The 20,644-nt window shown below is 48.7% G+C and overlaps 1 protein-coding gene and 1 non-coding gene across 17 annotated transcripts in view; one reads left to right on the top strand and one right to left on the bottom strand.

Annotated features, from left to right (window-relative positions):
* Window positions 1–20,644, bottom strand: part of NFASC (neurofascin) — a 237,611-nt gene that overhangs the window by 163,041 nt on the left and 53,926 nt on the right. Inside the window, exon 1 of one of the 16 annotated variants that reach the window (XM_027776047.1) lies at window positions 9,145–9,202. The exons of the other annotated variants lie outside the window; for them this stretch is intronic. The gene's annotated coding sequence lies outside the window, so the exon portion shown is untranslated. Of the gene's footprint in view, window positions 1–9,144; window positions 9,203–20,644 lie in introns of those variants that run through there. 16 annotated transcript variants of the gene reach the window in all.
* Window positions 18,545–18,651, top strand: LOC114009816 (U6 spliceosomal RNA). Its single transcript, XR_003551212.1, has one exon. It is a non-coding gene; the product is annotated as a U6 spliceosomal RNA (small nuclear RNA).

The raw sequence follows: 20,644 nt of genomic DNA, 5'->3' as shown, positions 1-20,644 counted from the left end.
AGAAAGAGAGAAATCACCCCCCGGGGGGATGGCCACACCATAATCCCCTCTCCTCCATTCTCCTCTCAGGATCTTGGGCATGCATGCACACGTGCCCAGCATGAGTTTAAGCCACCGGGTCCGGGACTCGAACCGTGGTCGACTACATAGGAGTCCAGCGACATAGCCATTACGCTAACTGCTGGTCCCAACCACGAACTTTTTAAGTGCAATTACCAGTTTGGTACAGCTGTATTCTCAGCACTAACTGCCTGGTACACTGTAGCTATTTTAAATTTCATAAAATGAAAACAAAAAAGTTTGTTAAATCAAATTGAAGAGGCCGCTGGCTTATTTGGCACTGGTTTGTCCCAGCTTCTGTGCTAGGACTAGCTTGGCTCAGCGCTGTTCCCCTAAGGGGAAGGTGTCCTCACATAACCTTTCTCTTTCCACAGAGAAAGTTCTCCGATAAAGTCAAATGGTAGGGAGAAAATGCTCTAAGAAAAGGAAGCTTCACTGCGTACCACCCCACCAGGTCTGGCCGGATCGCTCGAAAGATGTATTCCTCTCCCCCTGCCTCCTGGACCGTGTTCAGTACCAGACAAGTAATGAACCAGCAGAGGGATTCCAACTCGTGGCAATGAACACACGTCCAGCTGGGCAAGATTTAGCTCCATGTCGTCCAGATCTGCCATTCCCCTTCCCTCTTCCAGAAAACACCAACTGCTGCTCCGTGAATTAGGAGGACTCCACAGATCAAAGAGAACACTGTGACGGATGAAACGAGATTGCCGTGTTGATCACGTCAAAGCCGGAGGATGGGTGCATGGGGATTCGTGATACTATCCGTGAAAGTACTTTCATGTATTTCGAAAAACAAAGCAAGGGGCCAGCAGGTGGTGTGCTGGATCGGGTGTTGTACTCCCACATGGCCGACCAGGGTTTGAGTCCCGAACCCAGTGGCTTGAAAATCATGCCAGGCACATTTGCGTACCCAAAATCCTGAGAGGAGAATGGAGGAGAAGGGATAGTGGCATGGCCATCATCCCTAGGGGGGTGATTTCTCACTCTCCTTCACTCTGTCTCTGTCTGGCAAGTGCATGAGTCCCATGACAAAAACCTTAAGAAAAAATAAATGAAAGAGAAACAAACAAACCTTCATTATAATTCTATATTCTATCAGAACTAGGGCAAGGAAGCCCAAAGGCTTTTTCTTCTCAAATCATAAGGGGAAGTCCAGACCCACATTTCCATTGTAAAGGAGAAAGGCCCAGGAAATTTCTCTGCGGCGTTTACCTTTGCAGGAGCAGGGAGTTACTTAGGTAACATAGAAAGTATTGGCCTCTGTGAGGTTGGGCTAGTAACTTAACCTCTCCGAAACACCTCTGTTTCTTTCCCCTTAAAACACAGGTGTTGACCCTCCCGTAGAAGGCTGTCATATAAAAGGTGAAGCTTGAAGTACTGTGATAGCACCTGCAACTAGCACATAGGACGTGCTCGATAAAATTGAGTTTCTTTTCTTTCCTTGATGAAACAATGCCATTCTGCGGTACTCTCAAACTCCAGAAGTCAGCTGGTGGCCATGAGTAACTAAGACACACTGAAAAGGAAGCTTCTGTGAAAGGAGCTGGAACTCTGTTGCCTGGGAAACCTGAGTCCACAGTACTCATCAAAGACCAAAGTGTCTGAACCACATCATTCGCCACAGGCACTAAGAGGAGACAAGGCAGCAGACGAGGGGCAGACAGGCATGCCACCCTGGGGCCTCGGCGACAGGGAGCTTAAGCAGGAGGAGTTGCTAGGAGGGGATGCTAGCATTCAAAGACCACAACTACCGGAACAGATACTTGTACGCCAGAGCTCCTGACAGCGGAATTATCCACAATAGCCAAGAGGTGGAAACCCACATGTCCATCAACAGATGTGCAGATTAATGAAATGTGGGGTGTGCATACGATGGAATATGATTCAGCCTTAAAAAGGAAGGACATTCTGACACTTGCTGCAAGACAATGAACCTTGACAACATTATGCTAAGTGAATCAAGCCAGGCACAAAAGGACAAATATCATGACTCCACTTACACGCGGTTTCTCGAACAGTTAAATTCATGAAGACAGAAAGTGGAACGGCAGTCACCAGGGCGGGAAGGAGGAGAGATGAGGGTTAGTGTTCAGTGGGCGCCGCTGCAGCCGGCGAGGATGACAGTTGTTCTGGAGACGGCCAGTGGTGCCGTATAACATAAATGTGCCGAGGGACCAGCAGTTAGCGCAATGGCTATGTCACTGGACTCCCTGTAGTCGACCATGGTTCCAGACCCGGACCCGGTGGCTTAAAACATAAATGTGCCGAGTGCCACCGAACTGTGCTCTTAAAGACAACTAAGGGACCAGAGCACAGCACAGCAGTAAAACACAATGCTCTGGAGGCCACGCCACATGAGAAGGTTCCGGGTTCACATCTGGACACCTCCCTGCGCACACGGAGCACACGCAGGTCCATGACCCAGAACTGGCTGAGATGGGGAGGTCGCAGCAGCAAGACCTTGCTGGGATTGCTGTCTCTCTGCCCTCAGCTCATAGAAGAAATAAACTTTCTTTGTTTTTTTTTTTTTTTTAAGGTTAAAATGGTACAGCACGGGCCTAGCAGGTGGTGTGGTGGTTAAATTGCTGGACTGCCACATGGCTGATCACTGTTAGAGTCCCAGACCCCACAACTTGAAGATCACACAGGGTGTGTGTATGTATGTATGCATGCCCAAAATCCTAGGAGGAGAATAGAGGAGAAGGGATTGCAGCATGGCTCCCCCTTGGGGGTGGGAGGGTGATTTCTCACTGTCCTTTTTACTCTCTCTCTCTTTCTCTCTCTTTGGTGAGTACACACCCCTATAGTAGAAACCTAAAAATGAAAAAACAAAAGGTACAGCAGAGCCACATGGTGGCGTGGTGGTCAAGGTCCGATCCCACATGGCTGACTGCATGGTTCAAGTCCTAGGCCTGGTGGCTTGAGAGGCACACCAGGTGTATGTGCATGTATATCCACAATCCCAAGAGGAGGAAGGGATGGAAGAGAAGGGACTGTGGTGTGGCCACTTCCCATGAGGAGGGTGGGGCTTTCTCACTTCCCCTCTTTCTCAACCGTTCTCTGAGTGCCTGTGCCCTCTGGCAATATTTTACTTAAAATGGTACAGCATATGTTGTGTATATTTTGCCACAATGAAATAACAACAAAATAAAGAAAAGGGAAAAAAACATCATAACAGTAACATCTTGAATTCAGTTTATATTCCTTTTTCCCAACTGTTGAAAACACCCTTAAAATATGCCCATAGAGGGAACCAGCAGTTAGCGTAATGGCTATGTCGCTGGACTCCCACGTAGTCGACCATGGTTCGCATCCCAGACCCAGTGGCTTAAAACTCATGCCAGGCACATGTGTGTGTGTGCCCAAGATCCCGAGAGGAGAATGGAGGAGAAGGGATTGCGGCGTGACCATCCCCCCTGGGGGGTGATTTCTCGCTTTCTGTCTCTATGTCTCTCTCTGTCTGTCTGGCGAGCGCACGCGCCCTATAGCGAAAACCTCTTAAAAAAAAAAAAATATATATATATATATGCCCATAAAGAAGGGCCCACAAGGAAAACTGCAGTGGCTCCTGAGCACTGCGTCCTCTCCCTGCAGGGCCCCCCAGGCCCATAGCTGTAGCAGCGGGGAGAGTGGCCGTTCTCATGCTGCAGACTCCAGGCATGGAGCGTGTTCACAGATAAGGGCCTGGGGCAGGCTGAAGGGTGCACTACGTGTGTGCCTCAAATCACGTATTCTCCCCTGAGGCTTCCGGGACCCTAGAAGTGACGTGAAGAGACCACGCTGTGTACCGTATGATTCCATTTCCATGCATATCTAGAACACGAGAAACCGATGCATAGTGACAGAAAGCCGTTCAGTGGTGGCCTGGGGCAGCGGCTGTGGGAGGACTGCCTAGAATTTTAGGGCTGATGGAGATACACTCTAACGTGACCGGAGTGGTGGTTCCATGGGTATACACTTCTGTCAAAACTCATCTGACCGCACCTTCAAATGAGTACATTTTATTGAATGTAAGTCATACCTTAGTATAGCAGATTTTAGAAGTTAAGAAAAAAAAATAAAGCAAGCAAAAAAATAACCCCCTAAGAAATGGGGCAGCAGAGTTGCACGCTCTAATGGTGTAATCTGGGAGGCAGATCGCAAAGCTCCGAGTTGGGCGCCAACACACCCTGTATTACCAGGCAGTTCTGCGCTGAGTCTAACAGGCTCGGGCCCCTCCTCCCTCCACTCTCCCCACCTTCCCCCAAATTTCAGAGTCAGGCAAACAAAGACCCAGCAGACCTCTCCTCAGGCTGATGCGAGTTAGAGTTTCAAATGTTCCCTCGAAAACTAGTTAATAACATCCTGTCTTGGTTAGGAGTTTGTGGAGGGGGGAGCAGGGTGGCTGGGCCCTTCCATTGGCTCCTGGTAAGTGCTCAACCCATTACCCTGTCTCCCCGACAAAGAACCCACAGCAGGGGAGCCAAGGGGCAGAGGAGTGGGGGGCTCTGAGACAGCCCAGAGCCATCACGCCTGTGCGCTGCGCTGCACAAGTCTCCAGCCCTCGGGCTTCCCCGACAACCTGCGATTTTGCAGACCGCTCCCGCACGGCCTGGTTTGAGGCACAAGCTGCACTTCAGCTTTCCAATGCCGCGTTCCTCAGACACCTCCAAGCTCTCTGCTCTCTCTCTTTCCCCTTCCACCAGCAAATTAAGGTCAGTCTGGACTCAGGCTTGATTGTGATCTCTGGGAGTTGTCAGCTTTAGCAACTTTCCCCACACTCGGGTCTACCCTGGGGCTTGACTGAGATGGCTGGGAGGCTGGGGCCCTCTCTTCCCTTCTTTATGAGAGAAAGCCCATAGCCAAGTTGGGGGGGGGGAGGGAAAGGGGGTAGGAAGAAGGAGCATGAACAGCCTTGGATTTGCTCAGTGTCAGGAATCCAGATCCAGAGTGCCCAAATTCAGATTGTGGTTGGGGCTGAACTCCCACATGGTCCACTGCGATTCAAGTCCCGGACAGGCAGCTTGAGATTCCTATGTATCCTGACTTCCCTCTCCAGCCCATCTTCTAGAGGCTGAAAGATTTTTAGGGAAAACAACAGACTCTGCTCAAATCCTGACTCTCCCACTTACTCATTGCGTAACCTCAGGCGAGTTGCTTAGCCTCTGTTCTCCCTTCACAGAATCGGGGTTTGTATCTGCCTTATCAGGTCATTGAAGGGATGTAAGAGGACATAGATCAAAAGAAGGAGCAGTGACTAGGGGCAGGCAGGGGTACTCTGCCACCTGCTTCACCCAGGCCCCTTGTAGTCATGGGGCGGACTCCATTGTGGGCTTTCCTTTAAGGGATATGCTGTCAAAATGCCAATGTCAGTTTCAGTATTTTTAAACATTGAGGGAAGCTGACTTTAGGTAGGAAGTGATCCTGAATCACTGAGAAGTAGAAATTGAGACAGAAGGTCCTGACCTCAGACCTGCCAGGGCAGAGGCGGCAGGGGAGAAGGATGCTGGCAGAGGAGGGAAGGAAGTGAGCAGAGCACTCAGGACCCCGAGTCTGAGGGCAGAGAGGTGAGCAGGAGGTGGAGCCTGCCAGGGGGCTGGAAGCACAGGAACTGGGGCAGGGTCCTGAGAGCCCACTGCAGAGCAGAGAGAGGTGGAAGAAAGCCCTGGCTCTGTTCACAGACCCCTAAGCAGGTGGGCACTGCCGAGCTGTGCGTAAGACCCAGGGGGCAGAAACCTGGCAGAAACTGGATGAGGACGCACCCCCAGAGCCCAAAGGGGAGCCAAAGGCAGCGCAGGGGCAGTGCAGGAGCTCAGGTGCACGGCCTAGCACTGGCCCCTTCGACTACAGAGCTGGTGGCTGGAAGCAACGAGGAGGCTGTGGGGCTTTGTGACCCAAGCCCAGCAGAGCAGCAGGGACAGTGCCACAGTCCACAGTGAGGACACCTCAACCGCATGGTTGCATGAGGAGAGAACGAGACACCTGCACGGGCCTGGACGAGGGGAGCCTCCTCCTGCTCCCTCCTGTACTAACGATCGCATGGATGAGTTTGTTTGTCTCTGTAAAATCCAAGAGGCAGGTGTCATTAATGACACATTTGACAGAGGAGGAAACGGGGAGGTCACCCCGCCAGGGGTAGAATGGACACTGGAACCCAGGCAGTCTGACCACCTGTCTGACCACTCCACCTTCCTACTTTCAGGTTGCTGGCTGTCCCCACCCCTCCCTATAGCTCCCCCAAAGAAGGGAACCCCACCTCACCCCATGCACATTCCTCTCTGAGCTTTCTGCTTTGGTATAGATCAGGGTGGCAAAGTGGAAGGAACCCAGTTGGTGGCTAAAGAACCTGTGTCCTCACCCCGAAGGGCTCTTTGCTCTCTGCACTGCCTCAGCTTGGAGAGGCTCCAGCAGCTGTCCCCACCACACAGGATTACGCAGAGAACAAAGCATCCTGGGCCCTGTCTGACTCTTCCTGAGCTCTGTGCGGGGAGGCGCAGGAATGGAGGCCCTGGCTTCTGGGATCACGGGCCCATCAGGTCCATAGGCGGAAACGACTTGTCCATTAGACCACAGGCTGCCCCAAAGCTCCCCGGGGATAGTTTCTCATTCTCCAGCTCCCTGGCCTTTCTCAGGATCCCAAGTTCCAGCCCGGCCCTTGGCGTGCCCGGAGGCTGTGGGCTATTTGTGCTCTCTGCTTATTGCCGTATAGTCCAGTATCTTCTGAGACCAGCCCGCGGCTGGTCCGAGCTCCAGGAAATGGAGCTGTCAAGATCCCAAGGCAGAAAACCCCTGGAGCAGTCATCAGTCCAGATCGCAGACTGCAGGGCAGCCCCTTCCTGAAACGCAAGATGCTTTTCCAAGGTCTCTAGGGAAGCTCGTTCCACACGGTCCCCTCTCACTGTCACAAAGTCTCTCCTTCCATCTGACCTCGGACCTATGGCCACCAAAATAATCCTCTTGGTTGCCTCTGCTCAGAGGTCACACAGCATAAGGGCTCTGCAAGCACGGATTCTCAGGTCTGGGCGGATGCGCGGCTCAGCCCCGGCAGTGGGACACAGAGATGGAGTTGACTTCTCTAGTCTGTTTCCTTGGCTGTTGGGGGTTACAGGCAAGGACAGACATCCCGTGCTCAAGTAGTGCCCCTCGTGGAGCAAGTGCTCAGGGGACAGTCACCGTTGTCGTGGTTCTTGATGGTGTTGCCATCGCTGAGAAAGTCATCTGGGAAGTCCCTCCCAGTGCACTGTGAGCACATCGGCCTCAGAGAGGTGGGTGCCAAGGGTGACTCCGTCTGCTCACCTCTGTGAGCGAGGCCCTTGTCACCGTTCCGGGGCCTCCAGGAACCTCTCACGGCAGCTGATGATGGTGTGATGCAGACAGCAGGATGCCCTGAAAAGCTTGGTGGAGGGTACTGGGTCATTCCTCCAGGTCAGGTGCCCAGCTCTGCTGACTGCAAGTGGGCTGACCGCGCACCAGGGCGCGATTCCCACCCACCGCCCGGCGCTGCCCACCCCAGCTGTTCTGCCAACTTCTTTTTATTTTTTTTTAAAGAAGCATTTATTTATTTAATTCCATTTGTTATTATTATTTTTTAATTTAACAAGAGAGAGACAGACATACAGACAGAGAGAAAGGGAAAGCAAGCCAGTCACCAGGTCCAGGACTCGAACCACAGGGCCATGTGGGAACCCAGCACCCTTAACCACCACACCACCTGCTGGCCCCTCCGCCAACTTCTGTACACCCAGAGCCCAGCATGTAAGTCACAGAAACAGCACTCCCAGAAGCAGGCAGTTGCCTCTAAAAATAGCTACTGCTTCTTGGGACTGTGGAGGCGAGTGTCCACAGTGTCTGCAGAAGCGAGGAGCCTTGGGGGGAGCCGTGAAGCTCTGCAGCGACTCCTCACCCCCATGGCACAGAGGCCAGGGAACAGTGTCAGGGAACCCTGGACTGCCTGTTTTGTGTCCGCAGCTGAGGGACCCCCTCCCCACCCCCACACAGCATCCCCCAATCCCTTGTCCTGACTCTGCCCTCTGGGAGGTTTCACTGCCTACAGGGAGGGTGACCCTTCTGTTTGGGCCAGGGATGTGATGTTCTTCCGAAAGCCTGAGATCAGTCCATCCTGGCCCCACTGCAGCCTCAAACCCTCCAGGGTTAAAGAGGGTCAGAGGGTCACTGAATCTTCAACCCAGATAAACATGCTAAAGTCACTGGGTCCAAACCCCCGCCTCAGGGAGCCTTGTGGCCACAGAGAGAACAGGACAGCCTGTCCCTTTCACCGCTCTCCTTTTCCCTTCCAACTCCCAACCACACCAGCTCCGTCTCGCTAGGCAGAGCTGTTTGCTAACTCGGGGCAGGGGGAGTGCGCACTCTGGGCCCAGCCACTTCTAAGGCCAAAGCGAGTATCACTGGATCATGACAGAACAGGGGACTCAGGCCTGTGCAACCTCTGGCAACAAGTGACATAGAACCAAGGTTCCATTGACCCAGAACCTGCATGCTGCCCCTAGAAACCAGCTGACGGCCAAATAGACAATTCTCACTTCTTTCCAACCAGCAGCTTCTGCGCTTCCGGCCCCAGAACCAGAGACACCATGGCTGGCCCAGATGGGATGGGCTGGAGGAGGAGGGCTGGTCTGGGCTGGTGGGGCCAGCGCACAGGGCTGGGGAGAGAACTAGAGCAGAGGAACAGGGAAGAGGAACAGCCGCAGACTTCAGATGCACAGCTCAAATGTTCCCTCTATCAAAATGCGCTTTTGCATCTCATTGCCCCCTGGTCGGCCCTCAGCTCTCAGACCAAGTCCCCTTCCACCCTTACCAGAGCTTTGGAGCCGAGTCTCTCACTTCTTCCTCCCAAAGTTCCATCTCACTGAGGGTGTGAGGCATTGTCATCGCCTCTCTCCCTCTGAGCCTGTCTGCTTCCTACTCCAGAGCCCAAGCCCAGTGTGGTCCACTCCCTGGGCTAGGACGCTTCCAGCAGACCTTGTACACAAACACAATGCCGGTATCGTCAGGAGACTGTGTCCCCTCCTAACACAGCCAATCACAGCCTGCAGAGGCTGCAGCAGAAGGAGGGCTGGGGTGGGGACAGAGGCCCCGTCCTACCTCTCCTGAAGGAATTGCAGTCTGATGTATCCAGCAGCTTCTCAGTCTCCGTCCATGGGGACAGGTGGGGATGGAGAGCTAGGCATCTCTTAGGCCCCAGGCCATCCCAGTGGACAGATTTAGGCCTGAGCAAAATCCAACTAGACTGTCTTCCCCTGGCTGTTGGCCTCAGAGCAGCCACAGCAGCCCTGCCCTGGGTGGAATCAAAATCATTCCTGGTTCTCAGCTGCTTGCCACCTCCCGGCCCTCTGTGGCATAAACAGGCCTTTATTATCTCGAGCCCACCGCGTCCTCCGAGAGTGCCGTGAATGGGACTCCACACAATACACTTGTTTATTAATAACCACTCGTCCCTCCCTCTGCCCGCTGCTCACTCGCTCACCGCTGGGTCCCCCTCATGCATAATGGAGGAGTTGTGTGGCCCATGACACAAGCCAGGCTGTACTCCTCAGCTCTGAGGGGAAAGACGGAGAGAGGTACCAGGCTGGGCCAGGCTCTCCAAGGCGGGGGTGGTGGGGGAGCAGACCCCCTCAGTTACAATTTGGAGACGTCATGTTTGTGGGGGAGCAGCATGGCAGGGGCAGTACTGGCCTTCCCCTGATCACATCCTACACAAACACGAGCCAGGAATGGCAGCGGTCGAGGGACATTTATTCAACACCCACCCGGTGCTGTCCAAGGCTGTGTGCTGGCCCTACACAGGGCAATGGTTCTGTCATTGCTGCCTGAGGACAAACCTCTCCCTCTCCCACTTGACAGCCCAACACAAGTCTGACTACAGCCATGAGTGCTGGCCCACCCCATGTTCCAAACCTGCAGGCTAACCTCCCCGCTCACTTCACTGGTCCCGATAAACTATCTCACTCACCCCGTCCTGTTCCCCCTTGAATAAACACACCTCAGTAGGTTAGGGCTGCTCTTAGAGCCTAAGGCCCAGCTCCCTTGTCCCGCTGGTGGGAGTTCACCTAGACAGTCTCTGGAGAGAAGTTTGGTGATACATTTAAACATCTTAAAAATGCTCCTGCTTTGGGTTCCAGGAAGTTCTGGAAATTAATTTTAAATGTAAGGGGTCTTCAAGAACTTCATGGAAAATGTGTATCATGAAAAAACTATATATGAATTTCAAAATGTTTTTGTACCATGATTACTAGGACTGGCCAGCTCCATGACCTACTGGTTAAAGAAACTGGATCCTACATGGCTGACTGCGCAGTTCGAATCCCAGCCCCAGTGGCTGAAAGACACACTGGGTGCACATGTGTGTACATGTCTAAAATCCTGACAGGACAGAGAAACGGAACAGAAGGGACTGCGGCACAACCACACCCCATGGAGGGTGCTTCCTCCCTCCCTCCTCTTTCTCCCTCTCTGTACCTCTCTGGCGAGTGCATGCACCCTCTGGCAAATAAATAAATAAATACACGAGTACTTTAATTCCACTTTTTCATGAATTTTTTTAAGTGCCTTCATAAATGATCAAGGATAATCAGAGTATTTGAGTAATTTTGTGTGGCCCATGACACAAGCCAGGCTGTACTCCTCAGCTCTGAGGGGAAAGACGGAGAGAGGTACCAGGCTGGGCCAGGCTCTCCAAGGCGGGGGTGGTGGGGGAGCAGACCCCCTCAGTTACAATTTGGAGACGTCATGTTTGTGGGGGAGCAGCATGGCAGGGGCAGTACTGGCCTTCCCCTGATCACATCCTACACAAACACGAGCCAGGAATGGCAGCGGTCGAGGGACATTTATTCAACACCCACCCGGTGCTGTCCAAGGCTGTGTGCTGGCCCTACACAGGGCAATGGTTCTGTCATTGCTGCCTGAGGACAAACCTCTCCCTCTCCCACTTGACAGCCCAACACAAGTCTGACTACAGCCATGAGTGCTGGCCCACCCCATGTTCCAAACCTGCAGGCTAACCTCCCCGCTCACTTCACTGGTCCCGATAAACTATCTCACTCACCCCGTCCTGTTCCCCCTTGAATAAACACACCTCAGTAGGTTAGGGCTGCTCTTAGAGCCTAAGGCCCAGCTCCCTTGTCCCGCTGGTGGGAGTTCACCTAGACAGTCTCTGGAGAGAAGTTTGGTGATACATTTAAACATCTTAAAAATGCTCCTGCTTTGGGTTCCAGGAAGTTCTGGAAATTAATTTTAAATGTAAGGGGTCTTCAAGAACTTCATGGAAAATGTGTATCATGAAAAAACTATATATGAATTTCAAAATGTTTTTGTACCATGATTACTAGGACTGGCCAGCTCCATGACCTACTGGTTAAAGAAACTGGATCCTACATGGCTGACTGCGCAGTTCGAATCCCAGCCCCAGTGGCTGAAAGACACACTGGGTGCACATGTGTGTACATGTCTAAAATCCTGACAGGACAGAGAAACGGAACAGAAGGGACTGCGGCACAACCACACCCCATGGAGGGTGCTTCCTCCCTCCCTCCTCTTTCTCCCTCTCTGTACCTCTCTGGCGAGTGCATGCACCCTCTGGCAAATAAATAAATAAATACACGAGTACTTTAATTCCACTTTTTCATGAATTTTTTTAAGTGCCTTCATAAATGATCAAGGATAATCAGAGTATTTGAGTAATTAAGTCACATGAATGCATATTAGAATATCATTTACAGTGCTATTTAAAAACAATTAGAACCTAGGACCAGCAGATGGTATAATGGTTACATCACTGGACTCACACATGGTTGACCATGGTTTGAATCCTGGCCCTGGAGGCTTGACACTTACACTGGGCATGTGTGTGTGTGCATGGCCAAAACTCTGTTTTGAGGAAGGAGAAGGGACTGTGGCACGGCCGTCCCCTCCTGGGGGATGAGTTCTCGCTTTCTGTCTCTGTTTTTCTTTGTCTCTCCAGCAAGTGCATGCGCCCTATAGGAAAAATCTATCTTATATATATATAAAAAAAAAAAATAGAACCAACCTAAACAGCCATTGGTAGGGGAAATGACTACCTGTGGCACAGCCTGGATTTGCCAGGCAGTAGAGAGTAGAGATATGAGAATTTTGGAGCCAGATGACCTGGGTTCAAAACATGGCTCGGTCCTTTACGGGCTTTATTACCTGAGGCAAGTTACTCAGTCCCTCTGTGCCCCAGCCTCCTCAGCTCTAAAAGTGGAGTAGTCACAGTACCGATCTCTAAGCACAGGGCTTCGCTAAATGGCGGTGCCCAACAATCACGGTATGTGCTCAGAGAGTTTGTGTTTTTACTACTGTCCTACAGCTACCAGAGTGATGAAATGACAAGAGATTATAACGCATGGAAGACTAAGTGAAAAGGCAGATGATAAAAGTAGGGTAAGAATGGCTATCTTTCAGTAGTGAAGTTAGAAATAATTTGCACTTTTCCTTTGTATGTATTTGCTCAACTTTCTGTAAAGAACATCAACTATTTTGATTAACAAGAAAAAGTCTTGCAGTGTGAGGTGCTCAGAGCAGGTGTAACACCCCAACACAGGGCAGTGGGCAGTCCTGGACCAGATCCAGATCCTGCCCTTCCTCTGGGACAGGCTCATCTCACACTGCCTAGAGGGCATGTGTACTCCCTGGAGAGAAACAGAGGTGGGAGGGAGGATGAGAAAGCTCACCACAAGGGAATGGTCACACCGCAATCCCTTCTCCCCCTCATGTCAAGATTTAGGGCACACTGTACACATGTCAGGTATGTTTCTTTCATTTGTCTTTTTAAGAGATTTTTGCTGTAGGACTTGTGCACTCGCTGGAGAGACAGAGAGAAACAGAAAGAGAGAAGTCACTCTCATCCACTCAGGGTGGACGGCCACACCACAATCCCTTCTCCATTCTCCCTCCGGGATTCTGGGTACACATGCACACATGCCCGGTGTGAATATTAAGCCACCGGGTCTGGGACTCAAACTGTGGTCGACTTTGTGGGAGTCCAGCGACGTAACCATTATGGCATTTGTTAGTCCCATCCTTGAGTGTTCTTCAAGCCACTTGGGTCTGGGACTCAAACCATGTAGTCAGCCATGTGGGATTCGATGCCTTTACCACCACACCACTGCTGGCCTCCTGTGCTGTCTCCTTTGCCATCGCATTGTGCCGATGGTGCAGACTGAGTTCAAATGCACAGCCCAGCTCCTGGCCCTGGCTCCCTCAGCCTCACATCTTGCCCCAGCCAGGCCTTGTCACAGGCCCACTGTTGAGCCACTCCTCTGGCCTCCACTGAACATGGGACCAATGGCATCTGTAAGCACACAGGAGGGACAGGGGTGAGGGGAGTGCCACGGTGGAAGGTGCTAGCGCTAAGACTCAGGTCGCATGGCCAGGCAGAAGAGCCTCTCTCCCATATCAGCAGACTAGAGAAGGTGAATGGAGAGACGATCTCCCCACCTAGGCAAGGAAAAGAGGAGATAAGGTTCTGAGAGCATCGGGCCAGCAGGCCTCCAGCTGTCCCAGGCCACCCCCTCCTGTACTGGGTCTGCTCTGAGTCGGCTCAGTGCTGGAGGCCATTGCTCTGCAAGTATGCCAGGGAGAGAGTGTCATCACACCCCAAGCAGGGTGGCCAAGTCAGCTCTCTGCCACTCTCCACCCCTGGTACCCCTCCCTGCCAGCCTAGCTCCCTCCTAGTTATCCTGGTGTGCCCAGCCTGGCCCACCCGCTCGTCCATGCCAGACTAGAGCAGCAATCCAAGGACTTGGGGACTGTGGACCTTGTAGCCGTGGGCTGCCTCCAGGGACCAAGGGAACAAGGTGGGCTGGACAAGCCAGAGGTCCCCATCCACATCTGTTAACTGTCACTGGCAGCAAAGGGTCCAGTCTGATCTCTAGACACATGGTCCTCATTCCCAGCCTGAGAGTGAACTTGATCTTGCAGGAAACCTGCAGTCGTGAAGTATTTTGTCTGCAGCAGTTAAGCAGAGCTGGGTGACTCTGTCAGAGAAATCCCAGTGCTGAGAGGGAGGTGACATGCGACTACCCTCAGCTGTCCAGGCTGAGCCAAGGGAGACCCGGGCAGAAGCAAGCTGTGGGGAAGCGAGCCTGTGAGGACAGCGCAAGGAGCTGGGGCAGAGCGCCTGCTTCTGTGCCCGCCGGGGCTGTCTCTGCCTGCTGTGGTGTGACTGCTGTGTGGGTCTGTCTGTGGTTGCGGTGTGTGACGTGTGACTGTGAGTCAGTGTGAAGGCCTCAGTGCGTGTCTCTGGGGAGGGGTTTCAGTTCCCTGTGGACATCCCAGTGAGTGTGAACACCCCACGTTCTGCTCGGCCGTGGGTGTGTGAAAGTATCTCGGCCAGTGTACGTGTAAGTCACAATGTACATGTGCGCTACCTGGCTCGCCGGCACATGGTATGTCTGTCCCAGGGTGTCTGTCTGTCTCGGTGTGTATGTGTGCCTTAGTGTAACTCAGTGAGTGTATGTACCTGTCCGTGTGTCTACAGGTGTCTCAGTATGTGTGTGCACTGTTGAATGTGTGTTCTTGGGCTTATGTCTCTGTGCTTGTGTGTGTGTGTGTGTGTGTGTGTGCACATGTGCGCATGCAATCAGTTCCAATATATGGATATGTGTTCTGATGTGAGTTTCAATGTGTTTAGTTCCTGTGTGTACATACCCATGTCTGTCTTGTTACGTACATCGCATCTTTGTGTTTCTGTGTGTGTGTGTGTGTGTGCACATGTGCGCATGCAATCAGTTCCAATATATGGATATGTGTTCTGATGTGAGTTTCAATGTGTTTAGTTCCTGTGTGTACATACCCATGTCTGTCTTGTTACGTACATCGCATCTTTGTGTTTCTGTGTGTGTGTGTGTGTGTGCACATGTGCGCATGCAATCAGTTCCAATATATGGATATGTGTTCTGATGTGAGTTTCAATGTGTTTAGTTCCTGTGTGTACATACCCATGTCTGTCTTGTTACGTACATCGCATCTTTGTGTTTCTGTGTGTGTGTGTGTGTGTGCACATGTGCGCATGCAATCAGTTCCAATATATGGATATGTGTTCTGATGTGAGTTTCAATGTGTTTAGTTCCTGTGTGTACATACCCATGTCTGTCTTGTTACGTACATCGCATCTTTGTGTTTCTGTGTGTGTGTGTGTGTGTGCACATGTGCGCATGCAATCAGTTCCAATATATGGATATGTGTTCTGATGTGAGTTTCAATGTGTTTAGTTCCTGTGTGTACATACCCATGTCTGTCTTGTTACGTACATCGCATCTTTGTGTTTCTGTGTGTGTGTGTGTGTGTGGAGAAGCAGAAGCTGGAGAGGGAAAGGAGGTCCCATGGTTTCCCAGCTGTTACAAGAATGCTTCCCGGTCAGTGATGGCATTGGATGGATCGGCACATGCACTCTGTGAGGGCTCCCACAGAATGGGCTCCAGCTCCCCAGGGCTCACGTCTGGGGCTCCTTGTCAGCATCCAGGAGCTGACTGCACTTGCTTTTCTCCAATTCCCCAGCAGCTCTGCCACACCTCTGCTTTCCCTGCTTCTTTGCTTAGAATTCCCTTACCTCATCTCTGCCTAACAGATCCTACTCCCCTCTAAGGCCAGTGCCAAGGCCACCTCCTCCAGGAAGCCAGTCCCACTCTTCACCTGGGTGTGAATGCTTCTGCCTTGGCTTCCAGGCCACGTTATGTATATCCCTTGCTAATTATTCTTCCTCATTGCGAAATGCATACAGACAAACCCTACCTTATCAGAGGATGAATAAATTATAATCATGGAGTTATCCTGTCCCCTACAGCTTCCAAGTGCCTAGTCCAGCCCTGAACCCAGGCCTGCAGTAAACATTTACTGATCTACCCGATTTGGTTAGCTGAACAGCAAGTTGGAAATGGAGAAGAGCATTCTCTGCCATGGGTTGGTCCTTTTAGAGCAGGGCAAGTAGGAGACACAGGCCTGAGAGTCCCTCGCCCTGGTGTGCTGCGGGGCTGGGAAAAGCCTTTTATGCTTTTGGACACAGTCTGTGTCTAATGAAGCCTCTTCTGGGAGCAAATGCCGAGGTCAAATGGGACAGCTCTGCCAGTGTCCCCATCTCATGAAGCTGGTTACCTAACAGCTGACCGCTCTCAAGGGCTTGGCACAGCTCCAAAAGCCCCATCCACAGTGGAATTCAAATCCGTCTCCTGCAGCCAAGACAGGCGTTCAATTACCGATTTTCCTTTAGCGACTCTTGATCATCCTCTCCGTCCCCACTATATAAATACTCCAAGTCTAAGGGTTCTCTTGGGTGAGCTGAGCTTTTGTGTTATAAAGCTACAAAGATATTCTGCCTCCCTACCAACCAGATCTCAAGCCCCCAGAACTGAGCCAGACCCTAGCTGGTACAAATGGGCAAGAGAGCAAGTAGAACTCTCCCGGGTCTGGTGCCAGGAGAAAGACAGGATGCGTATACTATACTTGAAGAAGGAAACAATATTTAACTCATAATTTGGGGCCAATCTGTTAGAAAGACTAAAATTTTACAAAAGGATTGACATATTCAAAGCTTGCAAGGATGTAGTACAACTAGAACTTTTATACGACGCTGGTGCAAGAGTAAATTGGAGGGCCACTTGATGGTGGTTAAAATAGCTGGATCCCACATAGTTGACTGCATTCTTTGAATCCTGGACCCAGCAGCTTGGAAAACACACAGGTACATGTGTGTGTATATCCTGAAAGGAGGATGGAGGAGAGGAGATTGCAGCATGGCCATCCCCTCCCAGGAGAAGAGGTGTTATCTTACTTTCTCTCTCTCTCTCTTTCTGTGACTCACTGGCAAGTACACTCACCCTATAGCAAATTTTTTTAAAAAAGAAGAGTAAATTGGCACACTGTTTTGGAAAAATGTTTGATAGTGTATACTAAAGCTTAACATTCTAATATCCTATAGCCCAGCAGTTCTTCTGGTAGGTATTTGCCCAAAGAAATCAGTACCTAAGTCCATAGAAAGATATGTTCAAGAACGATTGTACTCAAATTCCGATGAGATTGCCGAAGAGACTCTGGATAGCTAAAACAGTCCTGAGAAGAAAAAACAAAGTCAGATATACATTTTCTGACTTCAAAACTTACTACAAAGCTATGATAATCAAATTAGTGTGGCAGTGGTGGACAGAGAGACATATAGACCAAAGGAATTTAGTTAAAAGTCCAGAAATAAACCCATATGTCTATGGCCAGTTAATTTTGACAAGAGTACCAAGTCCATTCAATGGTGGAAATTTCTTCAACAAATGGTGCTGGGACAATTGGATTTCCACTTGCAAAAAGATAAAGTTGGAGCCCACATCATATTAAAAATTAAGTGAAAATGGATCAATGACCTAGATATAAGAACTAAAATCATAAAACTCTTAAGAGAGTCACAGAAAGAGCCCTTGAAGATACAGAAAAACATGGAAACTAAACAATCTACTCCTGAATGATTTTCAAACTACTGAAGTAAAAAGATTCATTGAAACCAACAATAATAAACATACCACTCTTCATAACCTTTGGGACACAGTGAGAGCAGTCATAAGAGAGCCATTCATAGCCATTAGTGCTCACAAGAAAAAAATAGAAAAGTAGCAAATAAATAATTTAGCATTGCATCTTTTTTTAAAAAAAATGTTTTTCTGAGAGGTTTTTGCTATAGAGTGCATGTGCTCACCAGAAGGACAGAGAGAGACAGAGAGACAGAAAGCGAGAAATCACCCCCTAAGGGGGATGGCCACATCACAATCCCTTCTCCATTCTCCTCTCAGGATCTTGGGCATGCACACATATGCACCCAGTATGAGTTTAAGCCACCGGGTCCGTGACTCAAACCATAGTCAACTCTATGGGAGTTCAATGACATAGCTATTACGCCAACTGCTGGTCCCAGCATTGTATCTTAAGGAACTGGAAAAGCAACAACAACAAAATAAATAAATAAAAGATGAATAGTAAAATTTAGAGCTAAAATAAATGAAATAGAGAAAAAGAGAACTATACAAAAAATCAACTAAATGAAAGCTGCTTTTTGGAGAGAATAAACAAAGAAATAAAAAATATATAAGAGATAACTATGAGCTACTGTATGCCAACAAACTAGAAAACATGAATGAGATGGACAAACTCCTGGACATGTACAAGTTACTTAGGCTGAATCAGGATGAAATATCAGGTTGTTAGAAAAGTCTTCATGTATTTTTCTATGCGAAAATAACGTCATGACTTTTCAGATGACCCAATAGAAAGTCCAAAAAGATCAATAACAAGCGATGAAATCGATTCAGTAATAGTAAATTAACAAAGAAAAGTCCAGGTCCAGAAGGCTTCACTTCTGAGTTCAACGAAATTTTTAAAGAAGAGTTAACTCTAATTCTCCTCAAACTATTTCTAAAGATTTCAAAGGAAGGAATCCTTGCAAACTCATTCTATGAAGCCTCTACTTTGATATAAAAACAGACAAGAGGTGCTTGCTTCAGCAGCACATATACTAACATTGGAATGATACAGAGAAGATTAGCATGGCCCCTGTGCAAGGATGACATGCAAATTCATGAAGTGTTCCATATTTTTTTGAAAAGTGCTTTCACAACTATATTTATTATGGCATTATTCATGATTGCTGAGACATGGAACCAACCCAAATGTCCATAAACATGAATGGATTGAAAAAGTGTGGCACATATACTCCATAGAATACTATTCAACCATAAAACACAACATTTGATAGAAAGTGTACAAACATGGAAGATTTATTGCTGAGTGAAGCAAGTCAGGCTATGAAACAGAGACATTATATGTCTCCACTTAACATATACCAACTGTCTATACTCTATGGTAGAGACTAAAAGACTGAAGGACATAAAAGCATTGAAAATTGTTATGGACACTGAGGACAAAGTGGAAGGAGAGTAGGAGAGGGGAAGAGTGCAGGAAGGGAAATTTGGGGAAAAATAGAGAAGTAAGACATTTGTGGGATACAGATATGGTTTGTGGTCTGTTGGTGATGTTGTGTATAATATTCTCAACTCACCTGCTGTTTGGTGTATATCATGCTGGGTAAAGTCTCTTTACAAACTAAATGATGTATGATATATAACAATTGAATGTATAAATAATAATAATAATAATAAATTATGAAAAAAACAAAGATATAATAATAAAAAAAGAAAACCTCAGCCCAATACCCCTGATAAATACTGATGCAAAAATTTTCAGCAAGATACTAGCAAACCAAATCCAATAGCATATTAAGAAGATTGCACACCAGGCAAGCTTTATCCAAGGGATACAATGATGGTTCAACATGCACAAAACAATAAATGTAATACATCACATTCTCAAAGAAAGGTGAAAATCATCTATAGATGCAGAAAAAGCATTTGATAAAATACAACATCTCTTCATGATCAAGACTTTCAGCAAAATAGGGGTAAAAGGAACATTCCTCAGCACAATAAAAGCCATATACAACAGACTCATTGCAAACATCATACTGAATGGGAAAAAGCTGAAAGCCTTTCCACTAAAAACTGGAACAAGACAAGGTTGCCCACGTTCTCCACTCCTTTTCAACATAGTATTGGAAATCCTAGCCCATGCAATGAGACAACAGAGCAAAATAAAGGGAATTAAGATAGGAAAAGAAGCCAAACTATTCCCATTTGCAGATCCCATTTGCAGATTCCAAAAGAATCCATGTAAAAACTCCTAGAAGTGATAAATGAATTTAGTAAAGTAGCGGAATACAAAGTCAACATACAAAAATCTATAGCATTTTAATGTACCAACATACCGAGACAGAACTGAAGAGAGCAATCCCATTTACAAAAGCCACAAAACAAATAAAATACCTAGGAATAAACCATTCTCTGAGGAAGACATGTGAACAACCAAAAAGAATATAAAAAATACTCAACATCCATCATCATAAGGTAGATACAGATCAAAACCACAATGAGATACCACCTAACTCCAGTCAGAATGACAGAGATTAAAAAAACAAATAATGATAAGTACTAGAGGGGATATGGCCAAAGGGGAACACTCGTACATTGTTAGTGGAAATGTAAATTGGTCCAGCCACTATGGAGAACAATATGAAGGCTCCTCAAAGACCTTCAAATAGAACTATCATAAGATCCAGTAATTCCACTCCTGGGTATCTACCCAAAGGACAGGAGAATGCTCAGTCAAAAAATCATTTGCACAATATTTATTGCAGCATTATTCATGATTACTAAGACATGGAACTGACCCAAATGTCCACAAACAGATGAATGGATTGAAAAAGTAGCACATATACTCCATGGAATACTATTCAGCCATCAAAAACAATAAGGCCTTGGAATTTGATAGAAAGTGAACAAATATGGAAGATCTGTTGCTGAGTGAAGTAAGTCAGACTATGAAAGAGAGACATTGTATGTCTCCACTTAACATATACCAACTGTCTGCACTCTATAGTAGAGACTGAAATTCTAGGGAACATAAAAGCATTAAAAAATGTCATGGACACTAGAGACAAAGTGGAAGGAAAGTGTGGGATGGGAAGAGTGAAGGAAAG

Source organism: Tupaia chinensis, unplaced genomic scaffold (genome assembly GCF_000334495.1).
Source record: "Tupaia chinensis unplaced genomic scaffold, TupChi_1.0 Scaffold000627_1, whole genome shotgun sequence".
NCBI lineage: Eukaryota > Metazoa > Chordata > Mammalia > Scandentia > Tupaiidae > Tupaia > Tupaia belangeri.
The sequence above is the reverse complement of the archived record's forward strand: the minus strand, read 5'-3'. Positions and strand labels throughout refer to the sequence as shown.